We start from the raw sequence: 17,640 nt of genomic DNA on the forward strand, positions 1-17,640 counted from the left end.
AAAAGAAACAATGAACTCAAAGACAAAACACTTCATATGAGTCAGGATGAGGAGCAGAAAGAAAAAAATAATGATGAAAACTGAAAACAGTTGAGATATTTCTGAGGCCACATCAACTACACCACCATACACATTATAAGAGTCCTAGAAGGAGAAGAAAGACAGAAAGGGGCAGAAAAAAGTAGTAAAAGCAATAAAGGCAGCAAACTTACCAAACATAGCAAAAGATGTGAACATGCCCGACCAAGATGTGCAGAGAACACTAAACAGGTAAGCATGAAGAAAAACAACCATCAAATATTGATCACACTATCAAATCCAAAGGACAAAGAATGAGTCTGGAAGCTACGAGAGAAAAAGCAAACTGTTGTGTACAAGGCAGTCCTAATTAGATTGAGTGCCAATTTCTCATCAGAAACCATGGAGGCAAGAGGGCAGTAGGTCTAATACTTAAAGTGCTCAGAGAAAACAACCACTAGCCAAGAATTTTCTATCCAGAGAGACTTTCTTTCAAAAATAAGGGTGACATTAGACATTCCAAGATAAACAAAAGCTGAGGGAGTTCATCTGAGTAGATCTACCATACAAGCAACACTAAAAGGAGTTTAGCAGACTGAAAGGAAAGGATAATTGACAGTGGTTCAAGGCAGCATAAAGAAATGAAGACCTGTGGTAAAGGTAACCATATGGGATATGATAAATGCCAGTAATATTGTAGTGCAATTTTTGGTGTGTAAATTCACTTCTTACTTCCTATGGGAGCTAAACTGCAAATACTTGAATTATGGTGATAAATCTATGAATTTTTTGACAACATGCAAAGATGTAAGTGGTAACAAATACAAAAATAGGTGGGGTGACACAGGGGTATAGGATGGTATATGTGCATTGTAAGAAAATTAAGTTTAGCTTTCACACAAGATGGCACAGGAAAGGGCTGCAGAATAACTCAAACCGGTTTTGCAGGCAGGGAAGGAGAGCACCTCTGACATAAACCTAGAATTGATGCCAAACAGGTAGAGACAAGTTTAAATAAGTAATGGTCAGGGTCATTGAAATATAAAGTGTAATCAAAAGTAGGAATTTTCTGCTGGAAATTTGAATTAGTTAGACTATCCGGATAGGCTGTAACCTCTGGAGTATCCAATCAGCAGAGAAACAGGGAAGGGTCTGTGAGCTAGGCACAGATATAACCGTTTTGGCATTCTATTGTTTGGTGTACCAGCCACCAGTTTGCTTTTGGCTGGGCACCCTTTCTTGCAAGATCGTGAAAAAATTTTCTTCTCCACAATTGGGTGAGCATTTATTCACTTTCAAGTATGGGGTGTTTTTTTTTCTAACAATTTGGGGACTCATCCAGGATCCAAAGCTTCAGGGGAGGACCTCCAGGGAGGACAAAGGGAAGCCATGCCCTGCTGCTTGACTGGTCTCAGACTCTGCTTCTGGGGGCCCACCTTCGGCAGCCAGAAGGACCTGAGACCGAATGCTGGGATCCACTGATTGTGAAAAAGAAAACAGGAAGGGAAAATCTTCCTTACAGTGACCAGGCAACTCTGTGCATGGACAAGGTAAGAAAAGACTATGAAGTATTGCCTTGATGGTTGGGATGAATTCTGATGAGCCTGGTAATGAGTAAGCAAGTGCAGAGTCCCAATCCATGGTTCTCTTCTCCTACAAGGGAGGGGGCTAGGGTTGGATGAAGTGAAAGGGCATTGAGACAAAGGAATGACTCAGAATGGATAGAGGCAGTAGACTGACTGGGGTAAAAGGGAGGGGGTCCCTATAGGGTCCCCAGGAACATTCTCCTGGGTAGTCCATAGAGAGACCATTGGAACATTGACAGACCAAAGGAGAGAAAAATGTACATTTGGAAAAAAAGAAAACATTGTGCCACCCCGATGTATTCTGGCCAAAGTATGGGGCAGATGAAGATTGGCTTTATGTGAGATCTTTAAGGCCTTACCCTACAGGGGACGAAATTGGCTGTACCCAAATCTAAGAACTTAAAGCCTTTGAGCTGGCTTAAGGAAAAGACATCTTATCCACTATTTTTTAGTCCTTAAAAGGGACTCGAAGAAGCTACCCAGAGTTAGTGATATTCTAGCAATTTTCTAGTTTTGTCTCTGTTTCAATAGAACTATTTCAAAGTGGTATGTGACCACTTGATGCAGAGTCTTGGTTTCTCTATAATAAATCCCTTTGCCAAATGCAGGAATTGCAGACTTGCTACTAATAAGAGTAAAGCAAATGGGTGAATAAAACTATCTTGATGTGGGGGCATTTTCCTGTAGGAGTTCAGTCTTGACGAAAGTGTCAATACAGGAATTGAACTTCTAGAAGGGTTATGGTGTCTTCTAACGGGACCTACCAACTACTTCTGGGCAATAATGTTGGCATTATTTGAGGTGGCAGAAAAGATGCCTGCTTTCTGATTTATTTAGGCAAGTAGCTGAGCCAAGGAGAGGCTGGATGATTAAAGAGACACAAGGGATTTTTGATTGAACTAAGTATGTATCTTTTCCAGCAAAATCTTATTGGGTATTATATATTTTAAAGGAATTAACTTAAACAAAACTCCCTCTACTTACCTGCAAAAGTTAGGGGAGCAAGTAAGGAAATATTCAGGGATGGACCCTGATAGTCCTGTGACCCAAGGATGTAAAGGAGTCTTGGGCTGGCATTCAGAACAAGATCCAGAAAATAGATAGGTGGAAGGGTAAGCCACTAGGAGAGTTATTAAGAAAGTCTCAAAGTGTATTTTAGCTGTGATGTTTTGCTGTATTCAACTTTACTGGTGATGGCGGTCCTTAAGACTCAATTGGGCTCCTTTCTTTGTTTCCATATTTTATTTTAGATGTAAGAGTGATCACCTGCTCCTTCTTTGGTGCATGTGTAGGCTTTTGTTTGTTGTTTGTCTGCTCCAAGATATTGTATGAAAGGAAGGTGGGGAGCAGCTGAGAGGGGGGTGTTCAGAATTGCTCAGTGTCAGGGCTCTGAAAGGACATGCCAGAGCTCTCCACTTTGAATCTGCTCTGGAGAAGCAGTGCGAGGGAATCAGATAGTCACTAAGTGCCAGTTAGCAGAGGTCTTGTTTACTCAAGAGTAAAGAAGAAAAGAGGTGCTGAGAACAGGTCCTGCTTGCAGTGGCCATGGGGCAAATGCCGGCCACAGCAGCTCTATAGTCATTAGCTGTGTGCTGGCCACTACTGCATGGAGGGACCTGCAGTCTCTGCTGAGCCCAGGAACACAGGCAAACCAGAGCCACCTGGTAGACCAGAGGTGGGGGAAGGGGAAGAAACACGTGGCTGAGAGCATGGACTTGACACCCACCTGGTTCCCTTCTCTAAGTGCCCAAACCCTTCTGCCATGCGTGGCCCACCCCCAGGGTCCCAGGACCACACAGATTCTGGCCCCTTTGAAGGAAGGGACTAGTGCCAGGGATGGGCCAGCAAGGATGGGCTTGGCTGAGGGGCCAGTGAAGACACTGGCTGGGTGTTCCCCAGGCTGCCTGCCAAGTGCAGAAACCAGCTCACTTAGGTGGATGGCTTCCCCTGCTATGACATTGGTTATAGTGGGTTGTGGAAAGGGAAGAGGGAAGTAGAAACAACAAGATGAATTCATGTTGAGCAGGGTTGACACATGGTGAAAAGGGGATTAGAGATAAAGCATGGAGGAGACAGGCAGATGCTAGATAGAGAAACAATCTGAGCCAAAGGGAATAGAGGAGTGAGGAGATCATAAGACTTAGCAGTGTTATCACTGTGGGAAACTTGGTGATTTAAAAAGGGAATGCCCAAATTTAAAGAAAAAAGATCGGAAAATACCCCTGATGAATTTTGAAAATTAGGGAGGTTAAAGCCTCCTCATCTCAAGAGCCCACCAGGAGCCTTTAGTAAATCTAAAGGTGAGCCCATATCAGGGAGAAATTACATTTTTGGTGGACACTAGGGCAGCTTGATCTTCTGTGACCCATATCGTAATGGAGATCAAATTCTTGGTAGCTCCCTCACAGTTTCAGGAGTAAAAGGGGAAAGATTTAAAGTCCCAATTTTCAAACCTACTGATATCTATTGGGAAAATAACCAAATTATAAGCCACTTGTACATTCTGGAAGCCAGGAGTAGCTTGTTGGGGAGGGACCTGATATTTACACCAAGGATGAAGTTAAGGGAAGAGGAGAAGAGTTGGATGCTACTAGCCAAATGACAAGGGAGAATAGGATGGCCCTAGACATGATGTGAGCCAAAAAGGGAGGCATTAACATTATGGTCAAGGATAGTTGTTATATATTTATCCCAAATAGTACAGCCCCAAATGGAACTATCACCAAAGCTTTACAAGGTCTGAGGGCCTTATCTGATGAATTGACAAAAAAAATTCAAGCATTGATGACTCCCTCATGAAATGGTTAGAAACTGGTTTGGGGATGGAAAGGGGTGACATGGTCCATGCTAACTTCCTTAACCATCGTAGCTGGGGTACTCACAGCACTTAGTTGCTACATTAACCCATGTGCCTGAGGGTTAGTTCAAAGACTCATCAAGAACCCCCTTAAAGAGGAAAATCTCTATAATGAAGAATGTGAAAAAAAACTCTTATCAAGTTGGAAGAAAGACTAAAATTTGAAAGGTAAAAAGTTCAAAAAAGAAAGAGGAGGGGGTGGGCCACGGTGGCTCAACAGGCAAGAATGCCTGCCTGCCATGCCAGAGGTTCGATTCCCGGTGCCTGCCCATGTAAAAAAAAAAAAAAAAAAAAAAAAGAGGGGGCATTTGTAAGACAATTAAGTTTAGCTTTCACACAAGATAGCACAAGAAAGGGTTGCAGAATAGCTCAAATTGGTTTTGCATACAGGGAAGAAGAGCACCTCTGACATAACTCTAGAATTGGTACCAAACAGGCAGAAACAAGGTTAAATAAGTAATGGCCAGGGTCATTGAAATGTAAAGCATAATCAAAAGCAGGAACTTTCCACTGGAAAAATTGAATTAGTTATATTATCTAGATAGGCTGTAACCTCTGGAGTATCCAATCAGTGGAAAAACAGGGGAGAGTCTGTGAACTAGGCACAGGTATAACTGTTCTGGTATTCTATTATTTGGTGCACCAGCCACCATTTTGTGTTCAGCTAGGTACCCATTCTTGCAAGATTGTGAATAAATTATTTTCTTCTCCACAATTGGGTGAGCATTTGTTCACTTTCAAGTATGGCATTTTTTCTAACATGTATGTTATTGAAGTTAAGTTGGGATCAAACCAAATATGACTGCTATGTAATTAAGATATCAAATTTTAACCTATGGTAGTCAAAAGGAAAAGAGATGAAAATATATCCAGATAGAAATGAGAAGACACTCAAAATGGTACAGCACAAAAAATCAAATAAATATAAAGGTAGTCATAAATTAAAATGAAAGACAGAAAAGTTATAAGTCACAAAGGCTAAATACCAAAATGGCAGAGAAAGTCCCATATTATCAGTAGTGAAGTTAATTGTAAATGGATTAAACTCTTCTGTCAAAATACAGAGATTGGCAAAATGGATAAATTAAAAAATGACCCAAATATATGCTGTCTGCAAGAGACCTGAAACTTAAGGTGACAACTAGATTGAAAGTGAAATGATGGAGGAAAATATATCATGAAAGTAGTAATCAAAAGAGAACTGGAGTAGATATCCTATCAAATAAAATAGACTTTAATACAAAACAGTTACTAGACAAAAATGTTCATTATAGAATGATAACATAGCCAATTCACCAAGAAGTTGTAAAATTATAAATATACATATGCATCTCTGATGGGTAGTTCCAGGTGTCACTTGGCCAAGTGATTATACCCAGTTTTAATGGCTGGTTGATAAAGTAAAAGGGGGGTGTAATAAATCATCAGTCAGTTGATGATGATTAGCATCTGTGGCTAATTATATCTGTTATCAACTGAAGCATGCCTCCCACTAATGAGATAATCCAATCAGCTGAAGGCTTTAAAGAAGAAGCGAGATTCTTTCACTTCTTTCTTCCTCAGTTAGTGAGACTCTCCTGTGGAGTTTGTTCAGATCCTTCTTGGAGACACCAGCTTCATAGCCTGCCCTGGAGATTTTGGACTTTTCCATTCCTACAGTTGGGTGAGATATCTTTATATCATATTTACAGATCTCTTCTGTTGGTTCTGTTTGTCTAGAGAACCCTGACTAATACAACTTGGTATTGGGAATGGTACTTGAGAAGCAGAATCTTAAAAATGTCTTTTTAGAATTATTTTTCTACTCTGACTAGCCTTAGAGGCACTAATGACTCTGTTCCCAATAATCGAGGTAGCACTGAAAGTCCATGGGGGTGAGTTGACAAAAAAGGTACTCAAAATATCATCATTAGATTCTGCTAATTGTATACTTACTTGAGGCAAGGCTCTGGGTGAGAATGTTTTTGACACTTTTACTAGGTTTTGTGGAATTAAGAGGTATAATGATGTTGGCTGATTGTTGTTAGACATGCTGGATACAGTCATGAGGGAAAGGGATGAGCTGAAAATTTCAAATTTGTACCTTAAGCATCATATGAACAATGTAAAATTTTCTATGTGTGCCCTGAAAGAAAATCTTATTTCCTGTCATCACAGACTTGAGAGCCCTGAAAATCAGACACAAAGCCTCATTATATGAGTAGCAGATTTAAAATATAAATTAAAATCTCAACCTTGCAGGATGTCTGCTATTTTAGTAAGTGATTTGATTGAAAATGAATAGAACCCTGAAATGTGGGGTGGTGATATGTGACTTAATAATGATGGAATGGGGAGTCAGGATCCCTGGAATCTGCTAAGCCTTTGCAAGACAGACCTGTAATGGAGTGCCAAAAGGAAAAAGGTTCCTGTCCTCAAGTCTCCCCGGAGGAGTCTGCCATCCAACCTCCACCTAATGAGAATGACCCTTCAGTGCCTACTAATACTGTAACCACCTCCTCTGGGTAAACAGCCCTCACTCCTCTCTATGGAGTGACTAATCCTGCTTCACCAGATGAAACTGCAACAGAATGTCCTAAGGTAATTGGCTTGAGAGACACTTCTATGGTGGAAGGAATATAAAGTAGGATCAAGCTGAATTAATTGACATGGGCCCACTAAGCAGAGATTCTGCATTCAATATTGTAGTTCAAGGGGTTAGAAAGGGCAGTAACAGTTTGTTTGGATCATTGGATGAAACATGGATCCAAAGGTGGCTGACATTACCTGAGGTCAAAATGTCAGAACTTCCCTGGTATAACGTAGATGAAGGGATCCAGGGGTTTAGAGATATGGGGATGTTAGAGTGGGTTTATCATGGAAGACTTTCTCATACACTCTGGAATATTCAGAGGACACATCTTTAACCAGAACCTTGAGAAACAAACTCGTGAGATTAGCTCCATCATCTCTGAATATCTCTGTAATCATCCTTCACTGTAGGTCAGACAGTGTAAACTGTTGTCACTGAGTTGGAATCCTTAAACACAATGGGGATGATTGGATCCCCTGTTGGCAGAAGCCATGTGGTAACAGTTAATCACCATAAACAAGGTGGGCATGGCCACCATAATGGACAGCAGACTCAAAGCAGCAGTCAAAATATTCTGATGCACAAAGATTGTGGTGTAAGCCAGTAGATCATAGGGTACCTAGAAGTGAAATATAATGGTCTGGGTGCATGGGTAGTTTAGTGGTTAGAATGCCCACCTTCCATGCGGGAGACCTGGGTTTGAATCCCAGACTATGCACCCCCCTCAAAAAAATATGATGGTCAGTCTACTAAATTCTTACTTGAGCTGTGTGGGCAGAAGAATTCATGGTAAAATAAACAGAAGTCTAACTTGGATTACAAAAACTGAGAGTCATGGCCCCTTAATCAATTTACAGACTTGAGACAGTTTAGAGACCTAGAGACCCTCGAATGAGGAGAGGGCCAGGTTACCTTAGGAAAGGATCCTTTTTACACTGCACAAAATTTTCCCTGTTAACCTTCCTCCCAGCCTTCCCCAAGGAGACTTACAGCCTTTTACCAGGGTGACTGTGCACTGCGGAAAAGGAAATGATCAGATATTTCAGGGGTTATTGAACACTGACTCAAAAGTGACACTAATTCCAGTAGACCCAAAATGTCACTCTGGTCCACCAATCAGCATAAGGGCTTGTGGAGGTCAGGTGATTGATGGAGTTTTAGCTCAAATCCATCCCACAGTGGGTTCAGATCCAGAATGCATAATTGGAATTGACATGCTCAGCAACTGGCAGAATCCTCACATTGGTTCATTGACCCGTGGAGTGAGGACTATTATGGTAGGAAAGGCCAACTGGAAGCCACTAGAACTGGCCTTCCCTAGCAAGATAGTGAATCAGAAGCAGTACTGTATTACTGGAGGAATTGTAGAAATTAAGGACTTAAAGGATGCAGGGATGATGATTCCCACCACATCCCCATTCAATTCTCCTATTTGGCCAGTGCAGAAATCAGATGGCACTTGGAGAATAACAGTGGATTATTGCAAATTTAGCTAGGTCATGACTCCAATTGCAGCTGCTATTCCAGATGTGGTATGATTGTTTGAGAAAATCAACACATAGCGTGGTACCTGGTATACAGCTATTGATCTGGTTTTTTTCTCAATAGCTATCAGTAAAGACCACCAGAAACCTGAGTTGCCTATCATGAGCTTGTTGTTGTCTGTCCCACCAAGTCATAAATTTTGGTGTGCACAGCAGCACTCCATCATAAAATGGAAATGGTATAAATGAGATAGGGCTTGAGCAGGTACTGAAGGCACTAGTAAGTTACATAAAGTAAAGGCCCAAATACCCATGACCCCCACTCTTGCCACATTACCTTCTCTTTCCCAGAGCAGAGCTTTGGACTCTTGGGAGTTTCTTATAGTCAGTTGACTGAGGAAGCGCAAACTCGGGCCTGATTTACTGATGGTTCTGCATTATATGCCACTCAGAAGTGGGCAGCTGCAAGCACTACATTCTGATTCTGGGATGACCTTAAAGGATAGTGGTGATCGGAAGTCAAGCAGAGCATCTGGTTGTTCATTTTGCTTGGTAGGAGAACTACCAAAACTTGCATTTGTATACTGATCGTGGGCTGTTGCTAATGGTTTGGCTGGATGGTCAGGGACTTGGAAGGAGCATGATTGGAAAATTGGTGACAAAGAGGTCTGAGGAAGAGGTATGTGGATGTACCTTTCAGAGTGGGCAAAGAACATGAAAATATGTGTGTCCCATGTGAATCCCCAATGAGAGGGTGACTACAGCAGAAGAAAATTTTAGTAATCAAGTGGATAAGATGACCCATTCTGTGGATACAAGTCATCCTCTTTCCTCAGCCACTCCTGTCATTGCCCAATGGGTTTATGAACAAAGTGGTCATGGTGGTAGGGATGGAAGTTAAGCATGGACTCAGCAACATGGACTTCCACTCACCAAGGCTGACCTGGCTGCAGCCACGGCTGCATGTTTAATTTGCCAGCAGCAGAGACCCACACTCGTTCCCCACAATGGCACCATTCCCCAAGGTAATCAGCCTGCTACTACACAGGCTGATTCCACTGGATCACTTCCATCATGGAAGAGGAAGCAATTTGTTCTAACTGGAATGGACACATACTCTGGATATGGGTTTTCATTCCTTGCTTCTGAATTGTCTACAATCTGTGGTCTCATGGAATATCTTATCCACCATCATGATATTCCACACAGCATTGCTTTTCATCAAGAAACCCACTTCATGGCAAATGAAGTGTGGCATTGGGTACATGCTCATGAAATTCTCTGGTCTTACCATGTCCTCCATCATCCATAGGCAACTGGGTTGATAGAATGGTGGAATGGCCTTTAGAATACCCAATTACAGTGCCAACTAGGTGACAATACCTTGCAGAGCTGGAAGAATGTTCTCCAGGAGGTTGTATATGCTCTGAATCAGCATTCATTCTATGGTACTGTTTCTCCCATAGCTGGAATTTATGGGTCCAGGAATCAATGAGTGGATATGGGAGTGGCATCACTCACTATCACCCCTAGTGTTCCACTAGGAAAATTTTTGTTTTGTGTCCCTGAATCCTTAAGCTCTGTTGGTCTACAGGTCTTAGTTCCAAAATAAGGAGTGTTCCTACCAGGAGGCACAGCAATGATTCTATTGAACTGAGGATAAAACTGCCACCTGGCTTTTTTTTTTTTATTAATTAAAAAAATTAACAGAACATTTAGAAATCAGTCCATTCTACATATGCAATCAGTAATTCTTAATATCATCACATAGTTACATATTCATCATTTCTTAGTACATTTGCATCGATTTAGAAAAAGAAATAAAAAGACAACAGAATAAGAAATAAAACGATAATAGAGAGAGGAAAAAAAGAAAAAAACCTATAGCTCACATGCAGCTTCATTCAATGTTTTAACATAATTACATTCACTCTATGGTACTGTTTCTCCCATAGCTGGAATTTATGGGTCCAGGAATCAATGGGTGGATATGGGAGTGGCATTACTCACTATCACCCCTAGTGTTCCACTAGGAAAATTTTTGTTTTGTGTCCCTGAATCCTTAAGCTCTGTTGGTCTACAGGTCTTAGTTCCAAAAGAAGGAGTGTTCCTACCAGGAGGCACAGCAATGATTCTATAACTGAGGATAAAACTGCCACCTGGCCATTTTGTACTTCTTGTGCCACTGACTCAACAGGCTCAAAAGGGGATTACTCTTCTGTCTGAGACTATTGATCCTGACTATCAAAGGGACATAGGACTACAACTACAAAATGAAGATAGAGAAGAGTTTTCCTGGAGTACAAGAGATACCCTAGGGGTTCTCTTCATACTGCCATTTTCTGTGACTAAAGTCAATTTGAAATCCGGAACAACCCAATCCAGGCAGGGTTACCAATGGCCCAGAAACTTCAGGAACGAAGGCCACTGGCAAAGAACCATGGCCAGCTGAAGTGCTTGTTGAGAGTAAAGGGAACATAGACTGGATAGTAGAAGAAAGCAGTGATAAATATGAACTATGACCACATGACCAGGTACAGAAACAAGGACTGTGATTGCATGAATTACATGTTTTGTTACGAGTATGTTGGCAATTGTACATAAGGAAATATCTTGTTTTTCTCTTTCATATGACATAAGTTGTAATGTTCATGTTATAGTATATAAGTTATAGGATATGAAGTTTCAGAGTGAGTATTACCTAAGGACTTGCACCATATTCTGGACAGATTTGGTGCATTTCTGGTTTTCAGCAGGACAGTTGAGTATTGTTTATGTGAAACACGTCTGTTATTGTGTTCTATTTGGAAATTAAGCATGTTTCAAGGTGATGTGTATAGCTGCCAACTCGACAAGGAGTGAACTGTGATGGTTAGGTTCTGATGTCAACTTGCCCAAGGGATTACGCCCCATCATTTGATCATGCAAGCACTGGCTTAAGCATTGCTGCAAGGCTATTTCATGGCTGGTTGATAAACTGGAAGGCAGATGCATTGTCATCAGTCAGTTGCTTGCATCTGTGTCTGATTACATCTGGGATCAACAAATCATGACTCCCAGCAATGAGATAATCCAATCAACTGAAGGCTTATAAGGAAGGACAGAGATTCTTTCACTTCTTATTTAGACAGTGAGCCTCTCCAGTGACGTTCTTCCAGGCCTTTCACAACATGCCCTGTGGATTTTGGACCCTTCTCTTCCCACTGTTGAATGAGACACCTTTATAACCTCATATTTGCAGGTCTCTCCTGTTGGTTCTGTTTCTCTTGAGAACCCTTACAAACACAGCATCTAACAGCAGAGCCCCAAAATAAGTGAAGCAAAGATTGACAAATGAAAAAGGAGAAATTGATGGTTCTACATTAATAATTAAGAGTTTAATACAGCACTCTCAGTAACGGACAAAAAATGCAGTCAGAAGATAAATGAGGAAATGCAAGACTTGAACGACACTCTTAACCAATTAGACCTGACAGACATATATAGAACACTTCACTCAGCAAAAACAGAATACATATTCTTCTCAAGTGAACACTAATCATTTTCAAAGAGAGACCATATGTTAGTTCAAAACACAATGCTCAATATATTCAGAAATATTGAAATCATACAATATATATTCTCTGGCCGTAAGGGAGTGAAGCTTAATGGAGTGAGAAATGGAAAATTAACAAATATGTGGAAATGAAACAACATACTCATTTTTTTCTTTTAATTTTTTTATCATACAGTATAATATATATACAAATCAAAGAAAGAAAAAAGCAATAGTTCTCAAAGCACTCTTAAAAAGTGACTACAGAATAGATCCCAGAGTTTGTCATGGACTACCACGTGATCTTCTCCTATTTTTCCTTCTAGCTGCTCCAGAATATAGGAGGCTAGAGGGTTTAAATACTTTTTTATCATCACAATCAACTTTTTTCCTCCTTCTTTTGTGAACAATAGTATATATACAAAAAAGCTATAAATTTCAAAGCACAGCACCACAATTATTTGTAGATCATATTTCAGACTTTGACATGGGTTACGATTTCACAATTTTAGGTTTTTACTTCTAGCTATTCTAAAATACTGAAGACTAAAAGAGATATCAATTTAATGATTCAACACTCATACGCATTTGTTAAGTCCTATTTTCTACATATAATTCCACCATCAACATTGATCATTCCATACTTCTCTTTGAAGTTGCTTGGACTATGGCAATCCTGAATTTTTGATATTGAAAGGATCTGTCACTAATATGGGGTATGGAGGTGGAGCTATCTGATGTTCTGGAGAGACTGGGCTAGGTTTCAGGATTTCTCTGCACCAGGGACCCATCTGGAGGTTGTAGATTTCTGGAAAGTTACTCTAGTGCCTGGAACCCCTGGGGAATCTTATACATTGCCCTAGGTGTTCTTTAGGATTGACTGGAATGGTCCTGGTTGGGGGTTGGCAGGTTATGATAAGTAGCAAGGTCTGCCTGAAGCTTGCATAGCAGCAACCTCCAGAGTAGCCTCTCAACTCTTTTTGTACTCTCTCTGCCACTGATATTTTATTAATTACACTTCTTTCCCCTTTTTGGTCAGGATGGAATTGTTGATCTCATGGTACCAGGTCTGGATTCATCCCTGGGAGTCCTCTCCCATGTGGCCAAGGAGACTTTCATCCCTGGATGTCATGTCCCACATAAGGAGGAGGGCAATGATTTCACTTGCAGAGTTGGACTTAGAGAGACTGAGACCACATCTGAGCAACAACAGAGATCCTCCAGAGGTAACTCTTAGGCATGCCTATAGGTAGACTAAACTTCTCTGCTACCTACATAAGCTTCACAAGAGTAAGCCTCATGATCGAGGGCATGGGCTATTGATTTGAGTATCCCTAAAGTTTGACACAGAATCAGGCGATTCCCTGATGGTATTCCATAGCCTTTCTCCCCTCCCTCAGGGAACTTTGCCAACGCTTTTTGATTATCTGCTTAATATACTCTAGGATGCTTCCAGGCCTTACAAAAATCTATACAGGATTAAAGGACCTTTTTCTTATTCTGTGCTTCCTCCGTTTCAGTTGTTCAAATGAGCTATATAGATACGTTGAATTAGATTATGCAGTACAGACAATTTCAGTTCCAGATCAAATAAACCTTTCTTCCATTGGTCTCAAAGTGTATGTGTGGTTCTAAAATATAGACACTGTCTTCCTTACCCCTATGTTCTGAATTATTTAACCCTAACCTGTTCAGCTTCATTCTTACCTCTAAATATCAGGTTATATATATAAAACAGCCACGCAAAATCGTGAGATAATAATCACCACTCCAGACTTAAAGTGTCCGCTGTAAAAGCTTACCATCTAGGTCCCTGTTTTCTTCTAAGCATTTTCTAAAGGTGACCATACCATTGTCATTTTTCTGTTTCTGGCTTATTTTGTCTCACCAAATGTCCCAAATGTTCATTCACATCGATGCATGCCTCACGACATTGTTCTTTTTTGTAGCATCACAACCTTCATTCATAAGTATACACCATCATTCACCAAGCTACTTCTTGATCAGTGCATCCTTCAGCCACCTGCATTCATCAGGCATCATGTAGAAGGCCCAAAGTCCATAGCCCATCAACATTCTCAATTTTAGATAATTTTATTGTTCCCAAGAGATAGAAAATCAATAAACACACCTTTACCAAATAAGAAATTTAAAACTTCTTCTTAACTCTTGCTCCTTATCCCATTATTTACCTCTGCTCTTGCTGCGGTAGTGCTGATGGTTTCCTTTTGAACATAGCTCATAGCATGCAATAGCAATTTTCCCCCCTGTACCCTAGACTTAAACACTCTTTATACAAGAATTATCTCTTTGAAGTGATTCTCACAGGAACTCATTCATATTTCTAGTGTGAATATGTGGGACACATAAGTCTGTACAACTCCTTTCAATCTTATTCATCTTCAATATGGTACTATTACTTCTAGACCCACTAGAGAACCACCTTTGCTCTTATCTATTCCCTTACATTAGAGTTCACCCTCATTAGCTAATAGTTCATCCATGTCTAGCTTCCATGTATCTCTAAGTCCCCTGTATTCTGTATTATAAGACTCTGATTATACCTTTATGCTGGTCATAAAGCTGGAATCATACAGTATCTGTCCTTTTGTGTCTGGCTAATTTCCCTCAGCATTATGTCCTCAAGCCTCATCCATCTTGTCATGTGCTTCAGTATGTCATTTTGTCTTACTTCTATATAATGTTCCATCATATGTATATACCACATTTTGTTGATCCACTCTTCTGTTGATGAGCATTTGGCTTGTTTCCATCTTTTGGCAATTGTGAATAATGCTGCTATAAACATCGGTGTGCAATTCTCTGTTTGTGTCATTGCTTTCAGTGCTTCTGGGTATATACCAAGTAGCACTATTGCTGGATCTTAGGACAACTCGATATTTAGTTTCCTAAGGAACCGTGAAACAATCTTCCATAGTGGCTGCACCATTACACATTCCCACCAACAGTGCATGAGTGTCCCAGTTTCTCCACATCCTCTCCAACATTTATAGTTTCCTGTTTGTTTAAGGGCAGTCATTCTTATAGGTGTGAGGTGGTATCTCATTGAAATCTTGATCTGCATTTCCCTTATAGCCAGTGAAAATGAGCATCTCTTCATGTGCTTTTCAGCCATCTGTATTGGCTCTTCAGAAAACTGCCTAGTCATATCTTTAGCCCATTTTATAATTGAATTGTTTGTTCTTTTATCAAGTCATTTAATTTTTCTATTTCTTTGTTGATCCCCTGTCTGGTTGTTCTATCTATAGAGGAGAGTGGTGTTTTGAAGTGTCCTACCATTATCGTTGAAACATCTATAGCTCCATTCAGTTTTGCCAATGTCTGTCTCATGTACTTTGGAGCTCCTTCATTGGGAGCATAAACATTTATGATTGTTATATCTTCTTGGTGAGTTGACCCATTAATTAGTATATACTGTCCTTCTTTGTCTCTCATAATGTCTTTACATTTAAAGTTTATTTTGTCTGATATTAATATAACTACTCTTTCTTTCTTTTGGTTACAGCTTGCATAGAAAATCTTTTCCATCCTTTCACTTTCAATCTATTTGCATCCTTGTGTCTGAGATTACACTCTTGTAAGCAGCATATAGCTGGATCATGTTTCTTAATCTGTTCTGCAAATCTGTGTCTTTTAATTGTTACGTTTAGTCCATTAATATTCAACGTTATTATGGAAAAGGCATTTCTTGATTCCACCATCTTTTCTTTTTTATTTTATTTGTCAGGTATATATATATTCTTTTCTCTCTTTCTCTTTGTAATATTTAAATTAACCTTAGTGGTACTCTTCAATTCTGTGTCCTCCTCCAGACCTCCCTCTCCTGTCCTTTTTTTCAGCTGGCAGAACTCCTTTTAGTATTTCTTGTAGGGCCTGTTTCTTGTTGACAAATTCTTTCAGCACTTCTTTGTCTGTAAAACTTTAATCTCTCCCTCAGTTTTGAAGGACAATTTGGCTGGGTACAGAATTCTTGACTGGAAGTCTTTTTTTTTCAGAATCTTGTATATATCATACCACTGCCTTCTCACCTCCAGGGTGCTAGTTGAATAGTCTGAACTCAGTCTTATTTGATTTCCCTTGTATGTGGTAAATTGTTTTTCTCTTGCTGCTTTCAGGATTTTATACTTATCTTCAACATTTGACAGACTGATTAGCATGTGCCTTGGGGAAGGCTTATTTGGATTTATAATCTTTGGAGTTCTTTGGGCTTCTTTAACATGCATATTTATGTCCATAATGAGGGTTGAGAAGTTTTCCCCCGTTATATCCTCAACTACTCTTCCTAGCCCCTTACTCCTCTCTTCTCCTTCTGAGACACCAATGATTCTTATATTTGGGTATTTTGCTTTGTCTATCATTTGCTTGTGTTCTCATTCAAATTTTTCCATCTTTTTTGCCATTTGCTGTTTTGAGTCTTCGAGGTCAATGATCCTTTCCCCTATATCATTTATTCTTTTTTCTGTCTCTTCAAATCTGGTGTTGTGGGCCTCTAGTATGCTTTATTTGCTCAACAGAGTCTTTAATCTCTGTGATTTCTGCTATTTTTCTATTTATTCTTTCAAATTCCACCTTGTACTCTTCTACTCTTCTTTATCTCCTTTATGTCAATTGATATCCCATTTATTTTATTAAGTAGAGTTGTATAAACACCTTTGATTAGTTGTTCCAACATCTGTGTCTCCTCTGGTATTTTAATTTGGTCATTAGGCAGGGCTATATCTGTCTGAATTGTGATATGCTTAGTGATCTTTTGCTGTCTTCATGGCATGTAAATATCTTATTGATTTACTTTCAGAGATAATTTCTTTCAGTAGTCTAAGGCCTTGTGTTTGCATGATGGTTGTACAGCAGGGTGAAGGGCCCAGGGTAGAACACTCAGTATGGTGATTTGTTTCAGGACAAGGTTGGGGATGTTATACTAATGTTTATGAACGTGGGCACCCAGTAGCCAGGGAGGATGTAGCTATGCAGGTGCACTGGTCTTGGGGCTCTTGTGCACTGTTCTAAGGCACGGGGCCCTTTGTTCACATACATAGAGCTGTGGCAATAGGTTGGCATTACACCTTCATGAATTGGGGGCAGATGTGACCTAGCTGCACAGGTCAGCACTTTCTCAGAGCTGGAAAGTGAAGCTGAGGGTTGGACTCATGCGTGGTTCTAGGACTGCTGTAAAGTGTGGTTCCCAGAGCTGAATGACTTGTTTGGAGGGCTGTGTGCATGCATGGGCCTGGGAGTGCCCTAAACCTATGTGCTGACCTTAGGGACCATGGGGTAAGGCTGTACACTATGGACAGGGAGCAGGGGTAGCTTAGGTATGGAGATTAGTGCCCACAACCTTTATGAACTGGCAACAGCCTGCAGGGAACAGGGAGGGGGAGGTAGTGCTTAGGAGGGTTGCAGGAGGGGTGAGTTGGGCTTTGCTTGAGGTGGAGGTATGGGGCAGGTACATGCACTAGGGGCTGGAGGGTTGGAGGTGCCTGAAGTGTGGGGAATAGGAATGGGTGACAGGATTCAAGTGTGGGGGGTGTGGGGTGAGTCGCCGGTCACGAGTCTGCACTAGTGAGGGT

The 17,640-nt window shown here is 40.6% G+C and overlaps 1 pseudogene; it reads left to right on the top strand.

The window, feature by feature from the left end:
- The first annotated feature begins 235 nt into the window (after positions 1 to 235).
- LOC143671760 (tetratricopeptide repeat protein 14-like) overlaps positions 236 to 17,640 on the top strand; it is a 33,345-nt pseudogene continuing 15,940 nt past the window's right edge.

This window comes from Tamandua tetradactyla, chromosome X (genome assembly GCF_023851605.1).
Source record: "Tamandua tetradactyla isolate mTamTet1 chromosome X, mTamTet1.pri, whole genome shotgun sequence".
NCBI classification, from domain to species: Eukaryota; Metazoa; Chordata; class Mammalia; order Pilosa; family Myrmecophagidae; genus Tamandua; species Tamandua tetradactyla.